At 31.3% G+C, this 26,689-nt stretch overlaps 1 long non-coding RNA gene across 1 annotated transcript; it reads right to left on the reverse strand.

Annotated features, from left to right (window-relative positions):
• Positions 1–16,466: 16,466 nt before the first annotated feature.
• On the reverse strand, positions 16,467–24,853 carry LOC117132824. The gene is made up of 2 exons (XR_004456444.1): positions 24,620–24,853; positions 16,467–16,483 (listed from the first exon to the last, which is right to left on the reverse strand). It is a non-coding gene; the product is annotated as an uncharacterized LOC117132824 (long non-coding RNA).
• Positions 24,854–26,689: the final 1,836 nt, after the last annotated feature.

The raw sequence follows: 26,689 nt of genomic DNA on the forward strand, positions 1-26,689 counted from the left end.
CATAAGAGAAACCCCGAAGGAGGAGACAGAAGCGTTAACGGGCCATGGTGACTTAATGATCAGGCCCGGGTCTACTGAGTTATAGTGCGGGTGCGTTGCAGCTGATCAATCCCCGTGTAACAAACTCAACGGCGATCTTCTTCTCTATATCTTATCTGAACATAGAAAGAAATCGCCATTGTGGTAGCTCAGAGAAAGAGAGATAACCTTCTGTAAAACACAAAGAGATAGTGGATTACCAGGTACCGATCCTGAAGGAGATGTACCTCGTCGTTTGACAGGGAACTCTAAAAAGTCTTGTGTGTATCGTTCTCATTCTTCTTTTACGTTTCATACGAGCTTGAGTCGATCGTGTTACGGAATCGCGAACCTGCGCACGAGAGAACCAAGATTCACTCATACGAGAAGATAGGAGAGAGATCGTGAACTTCTACAATTGGTATCAGAGCTGAGGCTAGAGGAAGTGGAGGTTTCGATTAGGATCACGAAGATCAAGGATCGCGATACAAGAAAGACGTGTTATCATCAGATCGACTCGATCTAGAAAGGAAGTACTCTTATCCATTAGATCTGACCTTGAAACGATAAGGAAGAACATCAGATTGTGATTGAGATTTGAAGTACAAAGTTACTGGGATAGTTTACGTGTTATCTGCAGGTAACAGGTTAACGCAATCCAAAGCCAGTGTCAAGATGGATCCAACACGGGGAAAGTTCGAGATCGAGAAGTTTGATGGGAAGGGAGACTTCGGATTATGGAAATTCAAGATGTTAGCTCAACTGGAGATTCAAGGTCTCCTATCAGTTCTAAGGGATGATCCAGCAGAGTCTAAAGAGGCATCAAAGAGCGAAGAAGATGACGCTGACATCAAGATAGACCCCAAGAAAGCAGACAAGGATCTGCGAGTCAGAAGCCTGTTCAGCACATGCTTAAGTGACGTGATCTTGAGGAAGATCATGCACGAGACAACAGCATTGGGAATGTGGAAGGCACTGGAGAAGGACTACCAAACGAAGTCACTCCCAAACAGGATATATCTCAAGAAAAAATTCTTTTGCTACAAGATGGAAGAAGAAAAGTCGATGGAGGAGAACTTTGATCTGTTCTTAAAGCTAATAGACGACTTGGCAAGTATTAAGGTCTCAATATCCGATGAAGACCAAGCAATACAGCTCCTATCAAGCCTACCCCAGGCGTACGAGCAACTGGTTCATACCCTACAATACGGTACAGGAAAGGACACACTGACCGTGAGTGAGGTGATGACCTCAGCTTACTCTAAAGAGGTGGAGTTGAAGCAAAAGAGCATCACAACGAAAGGAAAACAATCAGAAGGGCTGTACACAGAAGCAAGAGGGAGGCTAAGTACCAGAAGCGAAGGTGGAAATAACAAGCCTTGGCAGAATAAGAACAAAGGTCGAGCTAGATCAAAGTCAAGAGGAAGACCAACAGGAAAGGCAGACAAAACCTGTTGGATTTGCGGTAGTGACTCACATTGGAAGAGGGATTGTCCAAAGAGGAAGCAGGGTTCACAGTCAATGAGAACCAACAACTCTGCGAATCTTGCACTCAACCTACCTGAACCTACAGTCTTAACAGCAAGTCTATATGTATCAGCAGGAGAATGGGTGCTTGACTCGGGCTGCACATTCCATATAACACCAAGGAGGGAGCTGCTGACTGACTTTGTTGAAACGAATGGGAACAAAGTCATGATGGGAAACAACACCTACTGCATGGTGAAGGGAATGGGGAACATCACCATTGACAACAGTGATGGATCAGTAATCAATCTTAGGGATGTGAGGTACATGCCTGAGATGGGAAGGAATCTCATTTCCTACAGACAACTTGAGAGCTCAGGATGCCACTACAGAGGAAGAGACTATAAGATTGAGTTCTTCAAGGGAGACAAGAAGGTTCTCACAGGAAAGTACTCAAGCGGCCTATATTACTTACAAGGAACAGTAAGGAAAGCTGAAGCAAACACGGCAGAGAGGCGTACAGATTACACTAAGCAGTGGCACTCACGCCTAGCACACATGAACACCCGATCGATGCAAACATTGACAAAGAAGGGATACTTAAACAGCAAGGAGATAGGGAAGCTCGAGTTTTGCGAAGGATGTGCAATGGGAAAGGCTCACAGACAGAAGTTCCCAAAAGCGAAACACTTCACAAAAGAAGTGCTAGAGTACATTCACACGGATCTTTGGGGATCACCAAATACGGTCTCGAGCTTATCAGGGGCTCACTACTTCCTAACTTTCACAGATGACTATTCGAAAAAAGTTTGGATCTACTTCCTTAAAACTAAAGATGAAGTGTTTCAATGTTTCGCAGAATGGAAGGTGTTAGTAGAGAATCAGAAAGGGAAGAAGATTAAATGTCTCCGCACAGACAATGGCTTGGAGTTCTGCAATCGACAGATGGACAAGCTTTGCAGTGACTCTGGGATAAAGAGACACAAAACATGTTCATACACGCCACAGCAAAATGGGATCTCAGAGAGGATGAATCGAAGCATTATGGATAAAGTGAGATCAATGCTAGTGGAGACAGGACTTGAAGGGAAGTATTGGGCAGAAGCTGCTTCAACTGCGGTACACATCATCAATAGATCCCCAAATGCATCAATAGAATTTGAAATTCCTGAAGAGAGATGGACAGGAGCAAGACCAAGCTATGATCACCTAAGGAGCTTTGGCTGCATGGCTTACGTTCATCAAATAAAAGAAAAGACGAGCCCAAGAGCAGCAAAAGGAATCTTCATGGGTTACGCACATGGCGTGAAAGGCTATAGAGTATGGCTTTTAGATGAAGAAAAAATGGTGATAAGCAAAGACGTTGTCTTTGATGAAACAAAGTTGTTCAAAGACCTGAAGGAAGAGAAAGCTTCGCCAGGAATTATCGAGGAAACGACATCTAAGAAGAAGGTGACGTTTAGCAGTAACTTGGAAGAATTCTATATAGGAGAGAACTCAACTGGAGGTGGAGCTACCTCAGAAAGTAACGAGGAAAATCAAGAGAGAAGTGAAGCAGCTGAAACAGAAAGCGAGCCAGAAGAAGAAACAGATTTAGAAGCTACTTCGGGAGGGGATCAAGATACTGAGATAGGAACATACTGCTTAGCGAGAGACAGAGAAAGGAGGACCATACGTCCACCATCCAAATTTGAGGACGCAGACTTCTTGGCATATGCACTGGCTAGTGCAGAAGATCTAGAAGTAGAAGAACCTAAGAGTTACAAAGAAGCAGTTCAGAGTAAGGACTGGAAATTATGGAAAGGGGCTTCAGATGACGAGATGGAATCCCTTGAGAAGAACAATACTTGGGACTATACTGAAAGACCGAAGAACTGCAAGGTAATAGGATGCAAGTGGTTGTATAAACTGAAACCAGGCATCCTAGGCGTAGAGAATCCTAGACATAAAGGCAGGCTAGTAGCAAAAGGCTACGCGCAAACAGAAGGAGTGGATTACAACGAGGTGTTTGCACCAGTGGTGAAACACGTCTCGATAAGGCTCTTACTGTCTGCGGTTGTCCAGTACAACTTAGAGTTGGAGCAACTGGACGTAAAGACGGCTTTCCTACACGGGGTTCTAAAAGAAAGAGTGTACATGGAACAGCCAGAAGGATACATAAAGAAGGGAAAGGAAAATATGGTTTGTCTACTCAGAAAGTCGCTCTACGGATTAAAGCAATCACCTCGAGAATGGAACTACAGGTTCCACACGTTCATGGTGAAGATGGGTTATCTCAGAAGTGAGTATGATCCATGTGTCTATCTACAAGGTTCCGAAGTTGAGAACATGGTGTATCTCCTTCTGTATGTAGACGACATGTTGATTGCGTCTAAGGATATGGGCAGAATTCAAGAATTGAAGAATCAGCTGAGCAAGGAATTCGAGATGAAAGATCTAGGTGGAGCAAGGAGGATTCTAGGAATGGATATAATTAGGAACAGATCTAATGACTCTCTATTCCTATCACAGAATGAATACCTCACCAAAGTCCTGAAAACGTTTGGCATGTGGGAGTGTAGAGAGGTGAGCACACCCCTCGGTTCTCAATTCAAGCTACAGGCAGTTGCTAAAGACAATGAGCTAGAGGAAGCTAAAGCAATGGAGCGCATACCTTATTCCAGTGCGGTAGGGAGCCTCATGTACGCCATGGTGGGTTCAAGGCCAGACCTAGCATACGCCGTGGGGATGGTGTGTAGATACATGAGCAAACCTGGGAGAGAACACTGGTTAGCAACTAAATGGATAATGAGGTATGTGAAGGGAGCATTAAGGCTGAACTTAACTTTCAAGAAGAGCAAAGACTTCAAGGTCAGAGGCTATTGCGACTCAGACTACGGCACAGACAGAGATAGGAGCAGGTCTATCACTGGATACGTCTACACCGTTGGAGGAAACACGGTGAGCTGGAGATCGTCGCTACAGAAAGTTGTTGCCCTGTCAACAACCGAAGCAGAGTACATGGCGTTATCAGATGCAATCAGGGAAGGAATCTGGTTGAAAGGAATCTGCGAGGAGCTAAGACTAAATAGCGGAGCAGTGGAAATGAACTGTGATTCGCAAAGTGCTATCTACCTAGCAAGAAACTTCGTATACAGGGAGAAGACTAAACACATTGCAACGAAGTACAACTTTATCAGAGACATAATTGCTGACGGAGTAGTGGAGCTACAGAAGATTCACACATCAGTTAACCCAGCTGATATGCTAACAAAGACGTTACCTGGAGAGAAGTTTGAAGGCTGCCTGACAAAGTTGGGCGTTCTTGAAGCTTAAGGGAGCTCAGATTCAGTCGCTTTTTGAACTGAGAAAGCGACGGTGAGAAGGTGTCTCGGAAGTCAGAGGAGACGGAGAGATGGGACATATCTCGAAAGATAGAAGAGGTTCAAAGGTGAGAGAAGGTTGAACCAGAACCAGGATCGGTTACTATAGGGAGCCTGCGGAGGAGAACTAGTCGTAGAACTAGTCGGAAAGGCAGCAGCTCTCGGATGCAGTGGTTTCAGACAGTTGAGAGAGAGTTCGATTCCAAGGTGGAGATTGTGAGACATGTGGAGATCGAACTGGAAGTGTCACCTGGGCCTCGGCCCATAAGAGAAACCCCGAAGGAGGAGACAGAAGCGTTAACGGGCCATGGTGACTTAATGATCAGGCCCGGGTCTACCGAGTTATAGTGCGGGTGCGTTGCAGCTGATCAATCCCCGTGTAACAAACTCAACGGCGATCTTCTTCTCTATATCTTATCTGAACATAGAAAGAAATCGCCATTGTGGTAGCTCAGAGAAAGAGAGATAACCTTCTGTAAAACACAAAGAGATAGTGGATTACCAGGTACCGATCCTGAAGGAGATGTACCTCGTCGTTTGACAGGGAACTCTAAAAAGTCTTGTGTGTATCGTTCTCATTCTTCTTTTACGTTTCATACGAGCTTGAGTCGATCGTGTTACGGAATCGCGAACCTGCGCACGAGAGAACCAAGATTCACTCATACGAGAAGATAGGAGAGAGATCGTGAACTTCTACAAGGTTGAACACAAAATAAAATAACTAAAATAGTCTAAGCTTCTCTGATAAATCCAGTAACACACTAAAAGAAAGATGACGGCATATGAAATTTAAAACCCACGAATATATTTTAAAAAAAACTAAAAAGATAGACATTGAATATGCATATTCAAACAATTGTCACCCAAAACAAGTCTCACCATTCAAAAGATCATATGATAAATTTAATTGAGCATCATGAATATGATTTCAATTCAGTGTTACATTTGTCCAAGTTCATGAATATGTGACAGATTCCAAAGAAGGAATATTTCTATTGTAGGCCTCAACCGTGAAAGCAAGCGACAGGATTTCCCCAAGTCAAACAAGTCACTGAATATAAGTTAAAAAAGGAAGATTTTATGTTTACCATTTTCATAAACCAAACCCATAGAAAGAAAGGCAGTCATGTCCTCCATTTAACCATACAAGAGGGGCTTCTTTTGATTTGCTCTCGGATTTAATTTAGTAGAACAATTTCTTCCTCTGCCTCACCAACATATGTGTACCTGATATGGTTTAACAACAAAACTGAAAAATAGATCCATAGATTATAAGGGAAAGATTAAAGAAGAAGATAAAGAGGAACAAACCCCGTTTCAAGCTCAAAAGGAAGAGGATCTTCAAAACCAATGAGGTATATGATGATGGAACCTGACTCAGCATGCTGAATCAACAAAGCAGTTGGGCAGAAATTTGAGTACCAAATAACCTGTTTCCTTTCTATGGAGTTTCTGAGTGTCACTACAAAACATCTTCAAAGAAAGATGCGTTGATCCAAAAAGATTAAATATTTTCATTTAGGCCCCGGTGTAAACATATAAACCTATCTATAGCCCTATTTAAACCCGAATATTGAATTTGTGAAGCTAGGGTAATTATACGTAAATAGATGTGTAAGTTTTATAAAATATTATGTCTAAGAATTTAAAAGAAAACATCAAACACACCCAGTTCTGATATGAAAAACAAATATAATTGGCACAATCTAAACAGAGTAACGTACTACAAAGTAACTTGATAGTAGAAATCAAACTAGATGATCTCAATAAAATAAACATATCAAATTATTCACACTGAAAAAATAAAAATAACTCATTAAATTTTAATATTATAGTATGAAATTTAGTTATCCGCAACAAAATTAAGGTCGAATATCATAACATTAAACAATTTTAACTGTAAAAGTTGATAAACATAATATGAAAAATAAATAAAAATTATTTAATAATAATAATTTTTTTAAAATATATATATATAATGTTTCATAGTGGAATTAAAAAAAAAAAATCTATGTGTCTTATTGGTATAGTTAAACTAAAAGAAACATTAAAAGAAACTAAATAATTACATTTTAATGTTTTTATTGTAATTATACAGGTTTATACTTTCTAAATTGAATATTTAAAATACATAAATAAATTTGTTGTGAAATATGAGCCTTAGTGGCATTTTTAGTTAAAAGTAAATTAATGATTTAAATTAAATTTGTATTATTAGTTTGTTTAAATGAGATGTGTCTATCCAGTATACATATCCCTTTTTCTAAAATGTAGAATCACTCTAATTATTACAAGTAGACAAATCTCTCTTTGTAAACCATAGGAACACTATATCTAATTATTACAAATTATTTCAAAATCAACAAATATTATACAAAATGTTACAAAATACTCTGATATAAACTGCTATTATATTCTTATCCATATATTGAAATTTTATTTTCTTTTAAAATAATTTGTGGAACAATAATGCAGGAGTGAAAGAAAATTAATGCATCTTCATATGCTAGGCGAATACATTATTTTACAAGACCATAAAATTAAGTTAAATTTCACTAGAACATATATCATCATCAAAGTTGCCAAAAAAATAATAATATTATCATCAAAATCCGGCGCGTAGCGCCGGGCTCCCCTAGTATATATAGTAGAAGTCGAATCACAATTATTTTAGTTATATATATATATATATATACTATGTGATAACCCACGTCTTGCGGGAAATAAGATTATTAATTTCATTATTTATAAGATAAGAAGATATTAGGAATGTTTAATGTGGACATCGATTTGGTTATAGGATGGAATTTGTATAAGTTTAATGTGGACATCGATTTTCCTACGTTAGAGTCGATTAGAACCATATCAATCATTAGGCCACCAGCCACATAATACTGTTTCCATAAACGTATGATCTTCACTCTAATCTTCCACATAGACTTGAACGGTTTCAAATCTGACACAACAGTTATAGCAACCATTATAGAAGGATGAGTGAAGAATGTTTAGGTTTTACTTTTAGGAACGTGAGTAAGAAATATGGGTTATGATATGTGTCTTATACATGTATTAGATAACCTGATGCAATTAACGTCTCACACCGAAAAATAATTAAATGTTAAATATTTTTGCCTTGCTCAGCACAATAATATGTATATATTGCCATAAACCAAACGTTTTGAAATATATGCAAATGCCATATCATTAATAAACTTGCCAATTACTCAAAGTAGCAAAATCGATTTAAAGAGAAGACCCAACTTTAATTTATGTGTTATAAAAGTAACCGATTTTCAATTCCGGTTTAAAAGTCCAAAATAATAGGGGATTTTGGATTATTCACTGTCGTAAACTTGAGCCTTACCTGATAAACGAATCCTCATAGAGATGGGTTTATACGTACAGAGGTTGGACTCTCTTTTTGCTCTGTTCTAAGTATAAGACTAATATGTATTGGTATGTATATCACACAATGCCGACATCGCTGCTAGCTGCATTGTCCACATTACAGATGGAAACTGAGTTATTATCATCCAATTATTCAGATATATGAATGCTTCGATAGTACCTTAGCTACTGACTTAGGAGGATACTCTCCTTTTAGCTTTGGATCAATACACTGCTTCTCACTTTATCTTCACTTAGGAACATGAGTAAGTAAAGCTTCGATTTAACGGTGTAGCCTGATCTAACGAATAAAAAAAGCATTCCATAAAACAATAACAATCATTATTTTAAGAAAACTAACTAAATCATCAATGCTTACAATACGAAGGTAAATAATTTAATCTATACGACATTTATATACACACAATCGTTATAGCTGTACAAAGTTGAATAAATGACTTTCGTCGTCCCACTTTAGTTATTCTTGTCTCCCGGCAACAAAACCAAGACATCAAGCAATTCAACAGAGCCGTGGATTCATCTCCACTTTGAATCTTATTCTAGCATGTGACAACTAAATTATAGAAGTTTCTTTTTAATATGTTCTTTTAAACAATTTCGTAGCTAATTTTTAATGGTAGTTTAGTTATTTGGAGTGGGAGCTGAATTAACATAATAAGGTGTGCGTCATCTTTCGCGCGACACATGACTCTGCTTTTCACTTACACTACCTTCTTTAGCTCACCATCTCCATGATCCTCTGCTCCATCCCCGCATCCAATTCCCAACCGCCGAGTTCTCATCGCCGGAAACTACTACCACGACGTCCTGATCCAAAACGGATCCATCGTAGCCGGTGGCGCTTCCTCTTTCTTCTCCAACGTCCTGGACTCCTCCTCCGTCTCCTGCCATCTCGTCTCCCAAGTCGGAGAGAAAGAACACATCTTTCGAGAGGGGATGATGAGTTCACGTAGTGTCCTAACGAAGTAAACATGTCTTGTGAATTTACGTAATGTCCTAAGTTGTAAGAATAAAAGAAAACAATTTTTTTAGAAACTCTATTAAAACGACACGTCAGCGTAAATTTTTTTAAGTTAGTTTGAATGCATTAAAGCCAATGCTTATATTTTACTCCCTCTGTTCCTTATAGATCTATTTTTTAGAAAAAAAAATTATTTCAAAAAGATACATTTTTTACATTTTCAATACATTAATTAATGAAAAATTATATTTTCAAAAAATACAATTGTGTTTAATAAAATCTCATTGGTTAAAAATTATTAGGAATAGTTAATTAAGAAAAATAATGTATTGAAAATACACTTTTAAATATTTTCTTAATAAGTGTGAAAAAACTATAACATGGATCTTTTAGGAACGGAGGGAGTAATATATAAGGGATACTAAATGCTCTGCTCGTGCTGCAGACATAATCGTATTATGAATATATTAATTTATATATTATTAATATAAATTTGCTTAAGAAGTCTAAACCAAACATGAAATTATTTATATATGACAAAGTTTTTCATCAAAATATATATGTTTATTATTGAGTCAATTTTTTTTTAAAACACTCACATATTAAAATATTTATAAAATATATTTATACAAATGTTTTTGCTAATTGATATTTAACTATACAAATATCTTAATTTTTAATTTTTATGATTAAAATTTTGTTTTAGATAACAACATAATATATAAGAATTATCTTATTTTTTTAAATTTGGTTTATGATAAATAAATAAATAAATCTATCAATGTTTTGAAAATGTTTATGAGATCTTTAATGTTTTAAAATAATCATCTTTTTCTTCTTTGCAAGTTTGTTTTTTTTGTATGTTTTTAGTATGACATGTGATCGGGTATTAATTTTGTAGTCGTAGAATATAAACATGAGTTTTTGTGTTAATACCTATTTATTTTACTAAACACTAATAAATTAAAATAATAAACTGTATATGCTATTGATAAGCTTATATTAAAAAAATTTTAAAATATATAATTTTTAATATAAAAAATAGATATAATCTTCTGATGACATATAAGAGAATAACTATTTATATAATATAATAAGATAATATCAAATATTTGTGTAGATAATAATTATCATATTTTAACACTGTTTATTATCTAATATAAATTTTAGTACAATTATTTATCTTTGGTTCACCCATTTTTTTTGTCAACAACATACACATAACAACATACACAGACTCAACTAAGATTCTGCAAACCGCATCGGTAACTTGGCATCCATATGAACGACAAACGATGATTGCTGTCTAGCACTCCGTGCAAGATTGTCCGCCCTTGAATTAATAGTCTGGGATATATGAATGAGCTGTGAGTGATTGAAACTTCCCTTCAGTATCTTGATGTCTTCCCAATAACTTGCAAATGCCGGCCGTTCTTCTGGTTTCGAAATCATCTTTACCAATTGTGAACAATCCGTTGCAAACGTAACTTGATACTGCCTTAAGTTCTTCATGCATTCCATTTCCCAGATAAGGTCTTCGACTTCCGAGTGAAGTGGTGTTAAACTTGCCCTTGTGTTTCTTGCTCCCATTAATCTTTGACCGCAAAGAATATCATTCTCTTTCCATGACCCATCCGTGAAGCACCATCTCCCTGGTATATTAGGTAAGACTTGTAACTCCACCTCCGTGGTTTGTATAACCCTCTCAGTTATGGATGCTTGGGCTTCTCTCCAAATCAACGATTCAGTTTCTGCCAATTTTAAAGAATCTCTTGGATCAATATCTATGTTGCTAAAAACCCTGTTATTCATCTCCTTCCTAATATACCATAGAATCTAAGAAAAATGGTGGTCTTCCATCTGCAGAACTACCCTTCAGTACAAATAATCCATGTTTGTGTAGAGCGTATGAATAGGAAAGTTTTCTGGATTTGAGGGAATCCTTGATAGAGCCCATACTTGGACTGCCGGTGGGTATTAAAAAAACACATGATTTATTGATTCTTCGGCCGTTCCACATCTTGCACACTGTGTATCCCCTTGTATCCCTTTAGTCCTCAAATTTTTCATTACCGAAATACAACCCGAAACTATCTACCACAAAAAAATGTTTGATCTTCGGTGGACACCCAATTTTTATATAATAATAAATAATATAATATCAGATATTTGTATAGATGAAAAATTGGAATTATCATATTTACAAAAATTGTTTATCATTAAAATATATAGTAAAATATTTTTGAAAACTAATTAATAATCTTAAAATTATGGAAAAGATGATAAGTAATCAAATTTATTTATCAAATAATAGTATAGATACCGCTCAACTTAATATTAGGAATGGAATCTGTAGCACCTCCTCTATTTTTATCTAATGCAACGTTCGACGTAAGGCGTGATCATATAATAGATCTTGGGAGCAAGTGTATCGTCTTCATCATATACTTTGTCATATTCTACTTTGTCATGTGGGTGGTATTTTTGGAGTGGTAGACTAATAATCGTGTTAATAGGGAAGACAGTCCCTTACGTGATATAGAACTCGGGAGTTTGCTGGCCGGGGAGGCCATCCAGTAGATTTCAGATGACGAGAATCACCAATCTCACAAATTATTTGTAGCTTTTCTTTAGGGCCTTTAAAACTTGCTTTATTACAATGATTCAAAAGTAATTTAAATCCAATTACTGATCTCATGATTCTTATGGAATTTGTATCCAATTATAATCTTTCAGATTGTTATTATTACATGCATTCTATACATATAAGCGTTCTATAATCGACTTATTATAGAATTCATTGTTATTATTTTTTGATTGACTCTCTTTTAGTTTATAACATGAATTCAATATCATTACGCGAAACGATATTACCGAGATTTCAAATTAGTTTTGGTAGATCAAGATGAACCGTCTAATATACCACCGGTGTTTTCAGTCAATCTAAGATAAATAGAAGAATCTCTTAATAATTATTTCGATTCAATCGTTAGAGAGAGGAACTTGTTCGTATTTGAGGTTTAGATGGGATGATCAATGATGTTTGATTCAAACTGAATAATCTTCTTAAAACTTTCACACAACTTTTTTTTTTGGGGGAAAAGGTACTTCCACACAAAATACAAATACTGAAACCATATCCATAATGTTTCAACCGCAACGCCCAATGGCTAATGGGGTCTCTCACACCTGTTTACTCGGTTGGTGAATCCCATTCCATACAACGTTTAGTGCATTAATTTCCAAAAATCGAAAGAATTGTTGTACTAACTTTTAAACAACACATGATCTTTTTTCCATGCTTTGATCTCATTTGCACAATATTACAAATCACTTACCAATAAATTATCTATTCTTCATTACTCTTAAGTCAAGCATGTTTAATTATAGAATTTTTCGAGATATATAACCACAAATATAAATACAATTTGATGATAAAGATAACCAAATCAGTTACCCTTTGATCATATACAACAAACTGAATGTTACATAGACCTACCAGTATTCATGTCTAATAATTAGGGAATGCATCGAATATTAATATTTATAAATTTTGTTGTTGTGGTAACATATGGATTATGATTAAAGTATCGCGGTTACTTTCTTTCTTGTTTTCTCTTAAGATTATTTCTTATGGGATTTACTTCATTAATTAGCCTTTTATTTAAAGACGTATCATATGCACAACAAAGATTTGTATGTAATGAATGGTTTTGTTTATACAACAAACTAGGTGTTCTGTCCGCACATGCGGGCATAGTGTTGTTATAGATATTTATTTGTTTATAACTATTAAATCAAAACCAACATAATAGATTATTAATTATGTTTTTAAAAAGATAAATCAAACATTAAACTTTATATTTTATAATAAAAAATATTATTTCAGATAAAACACAACATATTTAAGAATTATCTATGTTTTAAAAATATATTTTATTTTTGAGAATTTTATTATATTTACTTATAATCAATTATCAAATATAACATATAAACAAAATATTATTAATATATATTCATTAGTTTTATCAAAATATATATATGCTTATTGTTGTGTTAAATTTTAAAAACATTCACATATATTTTAGGAAATATATTTATTTGTTTGATTAGCATTTAACTATAAATTGTTTTATATCTAACTATAAATTTTATAATAAAATATTATTTTCAAATAACAAAAGAATATATCTAAGAATTATCTTATGTTTTAAAACATGTTTTTATTTTTTAAAATTTATTATATTTATTGATAGTCAATTATCTAATATAATATATAAATATAATAATATTAATAGAAATTCATTTTTAATTATTTTTATTTTAGATAATAATAATTATTATTAATTTTAATCACTTATTTAATCAGATATTTTAAATTTGTTTTTTATTTTCGACTAATTTATATAATTTATTAAATGTGTAAACGATTTATTATTAATTTTAAATCACTTTTTAATAAGATAGATTTGAAATTCGTTTTTATTTTTTGACTAATTTATATAAATATTGATTAAGGGTATAAACGATTTTTTTTTTTTTGAACATTATATAAACGATATTAACCACTAATATCTTGTGGTTACGTTTGTTGTGTAATCTTTTCTAGATCGTTATCTTCAGAAAGTAAATACGATTAATTAATATTTATCAACAATTGATCAAAGTCATATCCCTCACATCGGATTAGGCTAACAATTATATATATATATATATATATATATATATATATATATATATATATATGTATGTGTTTCCGTTATTAAAGGATAAACTGAAAACCTTGTTTATCACAAAAGCTTGTTTCTGTCGGACACATTGTCGATTGCTCTACCATGGATGATGATGGTGAACTCTCCTTGGAAGAAACGTTAAAGTTAATGTATGCGGCAGTCGGAGGCATATTCCTTTGGCTTGTCTTTTTGAGCCTATATGTATTTTTTTATGTTCGTCAGTGGCTATCTCTTGATAAACCCTCGTATACTAATCTGAGAACTGATGAGGGGACCAGCGACCAAGACGTGGACCAGGGAACCAATATCCTCAATCGGGTTTGAAGACTTAATGGTTTGTTCTTTAATCATGGGACTATTTCAATATCTTGTTAGTTTTCTTTTGTAGAAAAAGCATCTACAAGAGTACAAGAGTGTTCTTGTCATCGTCTTTATAAATGGAATGAACCTCTCAATTCTCTCTTTTTTTTTTTTTTTTGCTTTTGTGTTGTTCTACTAGTGATATAATCACTTTCTATGAATTTATTAGTTATCTTTTGCTGATAGCTCTTTTTATGTATATTTATCATGCGTTACAAGTCTATTCCCGTAAGTATTCATGCGATTAATGTTCAAAAGTAGTGTTCATGTGATTGAAAAGTTAAAAGAGTTGCGGTCCTTTTTACAAACTACTTCCCATTGAATGACGAACTTTAATAGTTGGAACTCAAAATAATAGACAAACTTCATCGTTTTTTTGTCTTCCTTTTAATTTAGGAAGGATATGTAATAGATTATTGAAATATATTTTTTCCTTCAAAATTTCAATAAAACTTGAGACGAAAAAATGATTTAGAATTTGTAAGCCATGTGCACAAAATGCTCGTCAAATCAAGAGCAAAGTAAGAAACTGAATAAACTACGTACACAAAGCCAGAGACAAGAGTCTTTAATTAGGGTAACGTTTTTATCAGAAAAAGAAAGAAAAGAAGCAAACACCGATTAATTTAAACAATAACAAGTTAACAAGTGAAGACAACTGATCTTCTTCTAGCTCGTTGTAGATTCTATCTCTGATCTTCGATGATATGCGGCGAATAAGTCGTCGTCGTTTTTGTTGTAGGTTTTTGCATGCTGGAGTAAGTAGAGGAAGAAACAAAGAGAAATAAAAATAAGTATAAGGAAGAAGATCATCATCGAAAAAACAAATATCAATCGTATGTCGATCCATTCGAGAGATCGTTTAGGTGGATAACCCATTGAAGTTGATTACTTCTGCAAAATATGATCAGCCTCTATCTCATATATATAGTGTTTGATAGGATCATGATAGGCACATGTTCAATCCCTATTCTTATATGTATTTTCCTTAATTATCTAATTACAATCTTACAATATATATATATATATATCTTATTATATAAAACTTGATTTTTCAAAGTTGTTAATTAACATTATCGCGACACACGTCAATTATATATTTAGGATTGTGATATGTGTTAATCTATCTCATAATTAAAAATATATATAATAAGATATTAACAAAAACGAATTTTATTAAAAAGTTATTATAAATATTATTTAATAATAATTTTCCTTTTTTAAAAATCTTAATCAAAATATAATTGCAAAAGATTATTTGATAATAATTTTCTTTCTAATATTGTATATAATGATTAAAAAAATATAATAAGATAATAAAAACGAATTTTAAAAAAACTACATTTATATTTCACATCTATATTTATGTTTAAGCTTCCACATGTTATTTCTACAAAACACAATAGTATTTATATGAAAAGTATTACCTGAGATTTTCTTTTAATTTCCTGGTGCAACTCAACTTTTTATTATCCTTATTACATCTTTTAATTTCTTAATGCAACATAATTTTTAATTTTGATGTTGTTGTCGTACATGAGTATGTGTGAATATGATGGATATTTGTTTGTATGTATAAGACAAAATAAATAAATAATTAAACAGATTTTTTTTTCTATTAAAATTAAAATAGTTGTATAAAAATCAAAAAGAAAAACTAATTATAAAATAATTAATTTCTTTTTAAAAGTCTAAATAAAATATAAAAAAGAGAAAAATAATCTTACTTTATTTATAATTAACTAACTTTACTTTCAATAAATTTTTTTTAAAAAAAATAAAAACCAAAATTAACTTCAAATATTTCGCCTGATATAATTGTGACATGTGTTAATTAAAAAAAAATAGATTATGAATGTGTAAATAAAAACTTATTCTTTTCCTAAAATCCTAAAAAAAAGAGATTTCTAAAAACAAATTTTTTTTCTAATCTTAACCAAATAAGATTTTTTTTTCCTTTAAAAAAAAATATGACCAAAGAGAATGTAAAATTTTATTTTTATAGTATTTTTTTACTTAAAAATTAATGATAAACATGATAGTAACAATTATTTAATTAACAAGAAAAATTGTAAGAATATTAGTGATATTGAAAACAACGAATTTTGAAAATGCAACATTTAAAAATAGTTAATATTAACTGAAAATAATTATTTGATAGAAATTTTATTTTTCTAAATTGTAGACTAAATATAATTGTAAAAGATTATGTAACATAACTTCCTTTTTTTAAATCCTTCAAAACTGTAACAAATATTTGATAGTTGTTTTTTTCTTATTATAAAAAATCTTAAATAAAATAAATTTGTATCATATTTTTAAATCCTAACCAAAAGAGAATTGTAAAAATTTATTTGATAATATTTTTAAGAGAGTATTTGATGATGAACATGATACTAAAAATTAGTAATTAACAAAAGAAGTGTAAAATTAGTATTGATACGTATAATAATTTTAAAATTATTTATCAATAACTAAAATAACTATTTCATAGCAATTTTGTTTTTCTGAAATTCTATAATAATAGGTTATATGACAGTAATTTTTTTTTTCTAAAATCTTAAACAAGATTGTAAAAGAGTATTTAATATTATTTTTTATTTTTTAATTGTAAATAAAAAAGAGATTTATAAGATATAATGTTTTCCTTTTTGAAAATAAATCCTAGCAAAGTAAAAATTTAAAAACTTGTCATTGACTCGATTGGTGTATTTGACTTTCATATTCTTTTTTACTTTTCGTTCAATTTCTTATTTCGGGTTGTCTTCAGTTTAAACGTTTAGGTATAGTATTTTCTCTAATCCTAAGTACAAAGTTTAAAATAATTAATCTACTCACAATGATTATAAAATACAAATATTAACTTGAACTTATGTGGAAAACGATTTTTATTATAAAATAAATCTCAAACAATATATGTAAAAACAATCATAAAACTATAATAAAATGATTTCTTATTTTATGATTTTTATTAAATTAAAACATCAAACAAAATCCGTTGCAACGCAACAGGCTCATATCTTGTATTTAATACGAAGTAGTTAAAATCTCTTTAAACCAGCTAATAAAGTATTTGGAATCATTAACCTAAATTATAAATTCATGTTTATCTCCTTTTTTATAAAGATATTTTTATATTTGGGATTTTGTTTCCGAGCTTCATGGATAAAAATCGGGACAAACATACTAAGCTCAGAATACTAAAAGAATGTGGAAATTAGGCAATTGCCTAAAACAATATAATGATGGACAAAAATCCCTAATCAAAAATAGGGAATTGTTTTAGGACAAGGACAAGGAAAATTACATGCGTAGCCCCACATGCTAGTTTGTTTCTATTTTTGATTAGGGATAGGTTTTTTTTTTGAAACACTAGGGACTTGGTGTTTTGCCCGCACATGCGGGCATAATTTTTTAATAATAATTTATTATTAGCTTAAAAATAAAATAAAAAGTAAATAAAACTTTAAATTTATAATATTTTATGAATATTTCAATTTTTAAATTTCATTAATTTTAAAACATTATTATAGAATAACAACATTTTTTTTAATATGTTGTTATTTTTAATCAATTTTTATTACATTAGTTTATAAACAATTATCTAATCCAATAAACAAATATAATTTTGTTTAACAAATAACTATCAACAATATAAAAAACATATTATATTATAATAAACTGTTTTCCAAACAATATATTTTATGATATTTATTTTAAAATAATTTCATTCCCAATGAAAAATATTTAGAAAAATAAAAACAAGTAAATATTAAAATTTTCAACTTAAATAACAAATAAATGTTCTTGCAACCGAATAGTATTAATTAAAAATAAAATACCACGGAAAATCAGATTAACAGACAAATATAAATCAAATTTACTTCTATTGCTTATATACCTCGTTTTAGTATTTTAATACTAAAATGAATTTAATAATTTTTAAAACTATGCCATGATATATTGCGTTTACAAACAAATACAAACCATTTTTTCATTTATAAAACTATTTTTAATATTTGTGTATATATACTACTAATTATAAAAATTAAAAAAAAATAAGAAAGAAAGATGTAGATAAACACAAAATAAATACATAAAATTATCTTCTTTTTTTTGCCAAAAACGTTTTCTATTTTATTTTTTAAAGATAATTTGTATAATGTTTAATTTATAATCAATTAAATAATAAATTATATAATTATTCATTAAAGATATCAAAAATTTATTTAGTCTAAATTAAAATTAAAAATATGACTCAACCTAAAATCATGGAGAACATGAAAAATAAGCAAATCATTTTTTTCTTTTATAAAAATATTTTTAATATTTATATATATATACTACTAATTATAAAAATTAAGAAATAAGAAAGAAAGATGTAGATAAACACAAAATAACTACATGGAATTATCTTTTTTTTGCCAAAAACGTTTTCCATTTTATTTTTTAAAGATAATTTATATTATATTTATTTTATAATCAATTAAATAATAAATTATATAATTATTCATTAAAGATATCAAAAATTTATTTAGTCTAAATTAGAATTAAAAATATGATGCAGCCTAAAATCATGGAGAACATGACAAATAAGCAAATTCATTTCTCAAATAATAGTATAGATTACAAACAAATACAAATCATTTTTTCATTTATAAAACTATTTTTAATATTTGTGTATATATACTCCTAATTATAAAAATTACGAAATAAGAAAGAAAGATGTAGATAAACACAAAATTAATACATGGAATTATCCTTTTTTTTGCCAAAAACGTTTTCCATTTTATTTTTAAAGATAATTTGTATAATATTTAGTTTATAATCAATTAAATAATAGATTATATAATTATTCATTAAAGATATCAAAAATTTATTTAGTCTAAATTAGAATTAAAAATATGACGCAGCCTAAAATCATGGAGAAAGCAAATTCACTTCTCAAATAATAGTATAGACAGATTTTAGTTATATTAAGATTTTATTAGATACTAGAGATTTGTGGAGATTGTATAATGTCACAGTAACAAATTCTGGATAAACCCCCGTCACTAAAGTTTTGCCTCAAACGGTGATATTTAATATCGAATCCATTGTAAAAAAAAAATTTTACAGACAAAGAATTATTAATCACAAAAAGTTGTCACAAATGAAAAAAATGATATTAGCTAGTGGGTGGTCAGCCCCTTGCAGATTTTGACCTGGATGACGAAGCTGATAGAACGGTGGACGCTGGCGGAGTTAATGGTGGGAACGTCATTGCAACGAACAAATATGAAGGTACAAATATTTTTTTTTTTGTTTTCAGCTATTATATTGTGGATTTTATCCAGCTAATTTACTGATTATCAGGATAATAGTTTGACTAGCATATTGTCAGGCGAATTTATCTTGCTAAGTTAGTGTTACAGGCTGGAAGCTGGGTCGCCCAAATAGTTGTTGGATATTCAAATCGAATAAACCAAAGATGTGACCGGCTGATCGATATGGTCTGAAATCGATTGTAAAACCTGAAACAAATGAGAGATGAATGAGATACGAATGTTATGAAGAATAACCTAAGATGAATAAACAAAGAAAAATGATAGATATGGCAGAATCAAGCTGCTGGATGTGTATCACTCTCAGCTTGATCAGATGATGGATTGAAATGGATTAGCAGATGAGGTTTTGATTGAATCTCTCAATTTGATGGAATGATGGGGCGATGTGATTGACTATCTCAATTAGTGTACTGAGCTTATTTAATTTGCACAAATAAACTAGACTCACGAAATCAATAGAACAACAAAGAATCTTTCTTTGAATCATAAAGATCGATATTTTATATAAAGAACAATCTTTGATAAAAACTGAATAACTTTTTATTAACTTGGTGATTAAGGGTGTTCTTTATAATGGCTATCTAAGAGCTTATATAATGCTCTGGAAACTAAGTCTAACGTTCATAAGAAGAAAAGAAAGGAAACAAATCAAGCAAAGTAACAAAATCGGAAACTAGCCGCGTTAGAGCCTTTTGTGGGATTTTGGCTCCAAGTAAAGAATCTGATCTTTCTTGAACCTGAACGGTTTGAGAGGATAAATAAGCTTCCTGAGAACCTTTTTGATGGTTTGGAATGTGCTGAGGTCGTGCCTAATCTGAAAAGAAAAGAGCTGTTGGACATTAATGTCGGTTTGCTCCAAATAAGATAGGTTTGAGTAAATGAGGATCCTCCTGGTCCAATAGTTTCTGGTGCATGGTATGAACTTGTACAACTCCTCCTGGACGCATAAAATATCTCCTGATTGGTTGGAATGATTTCCTAGTCGCCAATGTCTGGTTTGAAGCTGATTGAACCGGTTAGCTTCCAATTGAGGTAAGAGTAGAACTGGTTTGACCGGTTTTAGAGATTGGATCATAACTTCATAATTCCGTGGCCATTTCTCCTGATCTTAGGCTTTCTGGAAAGCTGATAAACTACTCTTGACTCCTATGATATGTTTTGCTTCAGGACGCTTCTTCATTTGGCTTGAATCGTCTTTTAAAGTCGGGTATTCGCAGATGGACGGGCTGAGAAACTTTTAACTTGTAAAATTTATAACTTCTTGCTATGTGAATATTTTTGCCCAGTTTCAATTGTCCTGGACTCCTCCTTGAGTATAGAATCCATAAAAATTAGCCTCGTCATTTAAACCCTCCTGGTTTGCAAGATATGGTATTTTTAGTGCATGTATGTCTTGGTTGGTGCCTTGTTAATATTAGGGTGTATCCGTATAATAATTTGATTCCATTAGTTAATTTGTATGTTAGCAAATTTATACTATAACTTAACCAAATACTCAATATGTTAGCGGTATGTAATTTTCTATTCACTGGTTATTTGAATAATTGACAGTTATGTTATTTGTTAAAAATATATCAATGGCTAGTGGCGAGAGATGATGGCTAGAAGATAATACATACTCTGATCATCCTACAAACAAGACTAATCCATCATATGTATAAAACAAAAATCATGAAAAACTCAAATCTTAGATCAGGCTTACAGTTTATCAAATCATGACCTAAAATAAAAAGAAAATAGCTTGATTTATAAATCATGACCAATTTCCAGCAACATCATTAATCCACTAATCTTGTGTTACATATGCAGTGCCGGCCTTGAAATAACGAAGGCTCGAAGCCACTTAAAAAAATAAGGCCTGTTAACAAGTACATATATTAACTATATCATGTTTTATGTGGAAAAAAATTAATATAAAGTGTCGAAACTTTCACCTATTATACTATATTAACAGCTTTTACCACTAAGCTTACTTGAAGACTTTACCAAATTGTAGGCCGGTAAATTAGTAAATTCAATAAAAGGCCGGAAGCCAGAGCTTCCGTTGCTTCCGTTCAGGGCCGTTACTAAATAACAAAATCTAACTAAAAAAGAGAAAAAGAAACCGCGAAGTTGAACAAAAAGAAGGGTTTATTTGTCAAATAACAAAAAAAAAATTGAGAAATTAGATTTTAAGAAAGAGAGTAGAGAGAGATAGGAAGAGAAAGTTAGAGAGAAGATGAGATTTTAGTTAGTTAGTGAATTATAGTTTTTTTAGTGTTATTCGGCTTAATTTTCCAAAAAAGTAAGTAAAAAAAAAAATTATAGGAAACATAAGACATAGGGCAAGTTGGTATTAATGAAAAAAGAACATTATCCAACAGTATATTTAGGTAGTTTACTAATCATGGTATAATGTATGTATAGGGAATGCAAATACTCTAAAACATACTATAAAAGTTAAAAAGAAAATAACTTAAACTCTTAAGACATATTGATTATAAAAGTTAAAATATATTCGTTTGAACGCGCAAATCAAACTCTAATTTAATATATCTATGATATAAAGTGATAATGACAAATTGAACCATGTTATTTTAACCATATGTGATGGTACCGTGTTCATATAATTTTCAATTTTGTATAGGACAGATCCTGAGATTTTGAGGATACAAACAATTTAATATTAAATTTAATATTAAAAAAAATGAATTTGGAAGCCTATAACTATATTATTATTTTTCAAATTTTGGAAGTTCTATGCAAATATTTCATTTGGCTTTGTCGAGGATCAGCCTTGTATATAAAGTAAATTAATAAGGGCTCCACGTAGTAGATTAATCAAAGTACCACAACCACTTTACTAATTACTTCCAAATTTACTGCTTCCTACTTCGTTAACCAAAATTAAAGAAGAAAATTAGCTTGGTCAATTGTCTGATATGTAGGAGCAAAATGATGTTTGCATGTACGTATAAGCTTTTTTACTGCGGTAATTCAATTTCACCGGCAAAAAAATAAATCCAAACCCCTTTTCCAACTTAGAAACGGTAACTATCAGTACATGGATACATTTTTTACTTGCCATTATACAATATCTCTGAACTCGGATAAAATTTCTTTCTTTCTACGATATATAACAGTAAAGTTCAAAAACCAATTTAACCGGTTCAACCAAAATTAAAACAGTATATAAACTAAGAAACTGACGAGATGTTATAGTTAATAACTTAACATATCATATAGTACACACACATGATGATTGTTTTTTACAACATAATCAAAATTTAATTCTACAAGTGAACTGAATTAAAAACAGTAAAATAAAATAATGACACTGACATAGGCTAACTGAAAATTTGTTAAATAACTACGGTCTGTAAGAATTGTTTTTATTAATGCTCTATAAAATCATAAGTAAAAATTCTCAAAAATCAAGATATTTTTTTTATCATCCCCAGTTTCAAATTCCTGTGAATAGACAGACCATTCACAAAAATATGCTTTTTGATTGAGATGATAAAAACTAAAATCTATAACAAAAGCGTCATTTATATAAAATTATATTCTCTTGTGTCAAAGTTTCAACAAAGGTTGGTCTAAGAAAATAATGTTGAAGCATATGATGTTGGTATATATGACAATATGAAATAACTTCTATTTGGAATGTTTTTGGTATTTACAGTTTTAAGGGTTTGATATAGTGACAAATTGACTAAATGTGTTTAATTTTATTGCAGATTTTGAAAAAGTGGAGTTGTCAAATATCTAGAACATGAAAAAAAAAATCTAGTGTATAATCTCCATCAGTAAAAATAGGTGATGTTGTTGTCATGAAGAGTTATGAGAAGCAAATCAGTGACCAATTGGTGAATATGGAGTACAAAGAAGAAATTTGGAAAATGGAGTGAAGAAATCTTTGAAGAAAAGTGTGAGAAACTAAAGTCTCAAATGTACAATATATGCACAACTCTGGTTGGAACAATTGGAAGATAATTAGACGGACTTGAAAATTCTTTCTTTTAGCTATCAAATGAGTTTAGATTATGGATATTAGCTTCTTGCATTCTACTAAGACAAGCAAAAGAGAAAGAGAATATACATTTACGTTGTAACTAGTTGTCCAAGATTTGAAGAAAATGTCAGCAAGAAATTAAACACGTTTAGACAATAGTTAAAAAATTTCTTAATTTGAAGGTTTAATAATTGTATAATGTTTGAAGAACTGAATAAACTTTATAATCTATTTAGATGATATTTAAAAAGACTGTTTATTTAGAAGATGTTTGCCATATTTATTGTTTCAGGAATTTAAAAAACTGTTTATCAGTAGAGAGTTATGCTTTCTATACTACATGACAAAGGAACATTCATCCAAAAACTTAATGAGGCTAGTAAGATGTCTACGTAGACAGTTATGTGGTTTTTACTTCCAAGTGGTTATTCATTGTATATTTTTCAGGATTTTTCTAAACTGATGATGATTTAGAGAATCACGAGAAGGAGAATGCTAATTTACTTGATCAGCTAGCTGCCAAAGATAAGATCCTCAAGGAACATGAAGAAGTTAGTAATATTAAAGTTTCTAGTTAGACAACTGTTAAATTTGGTAATTTGTAGACTGGTTAGAGTAAACTATCAGTAGGATTATACATTGATGACATATGCAAGCATTATGGTGAATTAGAAACGATAAGTTATGTATTTAATTAGCACTTGCCCATTTACTCAAAAATTATGAATTTGGGTCCACTTTTTCAACACATCAAATCTGACCCTTGCTTTCAAAGGCTCCTCGAATAGATCTTTTGTTGGGTCAACGTTGATAGCATGAGCCTTGCAACTCTCTCCTCTTTGTTATCTATAAAGTTTTATCTCCCACTTTAAAAACTCGATAGCTGATTCTTTGGCAAGCTCTTGCAGACCTTAGTTGTAGTTTTTTAATTCGAAATTCTTTACGTCGTTTAGGGGATAGAATAGTTTCAGGGACAAAGAAATTTAAACTTTTTTTTTAATAAATATAGCTTTTTTTTTTGATCTTTTACTTATTTTTTGTTTATTTTTATGAACCAATGAAACCCCGATGGTTCTATATATAATAAGTTAGCCGTCGTTTTTTACAGACAAACGAACAGGTTCAACAATCAATATTCCTTTTTTCATTAATTTTGAAAAAGTGAAATTCTTCTCAATCATTAGAATATCTAAGCTCATCTCTCCTCTTTCAATACAAGATATCGTTATCTCGGTTGGATTTTTTAGTCTAACCAAGAAACAATATGCTTTTACATTATTGAGGATTTTTTTGATTAAAAAAACAATTCCATCGCAATTGAAAACGCGAATACCTTTTGAGAAATAAGTCAAGTTCTGCTTCGGTATTGCTTTTTGGTTGTTTTTTATTTTTACGTTTTTTTATCTTCGATTCTGTATAATTTTCTTCAATATTTTTTTCTTGCTTTGATAGAGCTGATTCCGTATTTATTTTTGTTTCTTTATCTGATTCAAACTCTTCTTGACCTGCTGATTCGTTTTCTTCTTTATTTAGATTAAAAAACCGAAGGAATTTTTTTTTCGTTTGATGGTATAAAACCTTTTTTCTTTAGGGTGATCTGTTTATTCACATTTTTTGTTTCATTAAAATTGAAAAGAAGTAATTTAATTGGTATGACCCACGGTTTCATTTTAGTGAATAACTAAAGAAATTTTTTTTTTTGCAAACTTTACCTATGATAATCCAAAACTCACCATTACAATGGGTGTATGATTCCATTCTTGAATGCATTCGGACTTGCTCAACTCTTAAAGGTTTAATAATTGGGGATGAACTAGGAACATTCATGGAAAGTCTGGTGACAATGAAATCATGCAATGTCATTTTCTCAAACTGTGACTTGCATGCATTTTTGACTATGAATTAATTTGCTAACTTGAAGGGTTCAATTTTTGGTCAGATATGCAACAACATAGCAACACATATATCTCATATGGAGGTGAGTATATTTTATATATTTTGTCATACTTAACCAAAATCAGTTGATTCTTATTGTTTCCATTTTGTGTTGTAGATGGGAAAAATGGGCCAAAGAAACATTCAAGATCGTTGGGAAAACAGTGCTTTGAATCTTTTTGGGAGGATCAAGATCGTTGGGAAAACAATTTTTTGGATCTTTTTGGAAGGACTGACTCTAAGATTTATAAAGAGGTACTTGATTAGTTTCGTTGTTACTACAACTTCGGCATTGGCCATGCAGTGCGGAACGACAACATTGTGGAAAAAGTCCTATAAGATCTCCATGTGACAACCTATGATAATTGTCTTACTTGGCATACTTGGAATTGTCGTCTAGCTACTGGAATTCCACATACTATCAAGGTTAGTGATTGATTTGACTTTACATATTCTATTATTTGCTTTCAATTATTTGTTGATACAAACTTGTCTCTTTTCCTTAAGTTGTTAGGTTACAGATTTGAAAAAAAAAACTAGAAGAGTTTGTGGGTTTCAAGGCTCTGATTCGGGTTTTAGAACATGGTTTAAGAATAATACTCCATAATTTGGTTTAGCTACTTATTAGATCATGGAAGCTAAAGCTTTCTGTTAGTATAAACCAAATCCCAAAGCTTAAGGTGAGAGACTGATTTATCTTCAGTAGGGTTTACTTTTGTAATGTTTGTCAAACATTTTTGCTTGCTATCAGTTTTTCTGGATAAATTAAGTTTTTTTTATTACAAACAAAGAGACTTGAACAGTTTAGAAGAAACACATTATCAGATTGGGATGGACCAGTAAAAAGATAACTGTTAAATTTGGTAATTTGTAGACTCGTTAGAGTAAACTATGAGTAGGATTATACATTGATGACATATGCAAGCATTATGGTGAATTAGAAACGATAAGTTATGTATTTAATTAGCACTTGCCCATTTACTCAAAAATTATGAATTTGGGTCCAATTTTTCAACACATCAAATCTGACCCATGCTTTCAAAGGCTCATCGAATAGATCTTTTGTTGGGTCAACGTTGATAGCATGAGCCTTGCAACTCTCTCCTCTTTGTTATCTATAAAAT

Source organism: Brassica rapa, chromosome A03, assembly GCF_000309985.2.
Source record: "Brassica rapa cultivar Chiifu-401-42 chromosome A03, CAAS_Brap_v3.01, whole genome shotgun sequence".
NCBI lineage: Eukaryota > Viridiplantae > Streptophyta > Magnoliopsida > Brassicales > Brassicaceae > Brassica > Brassica rapa.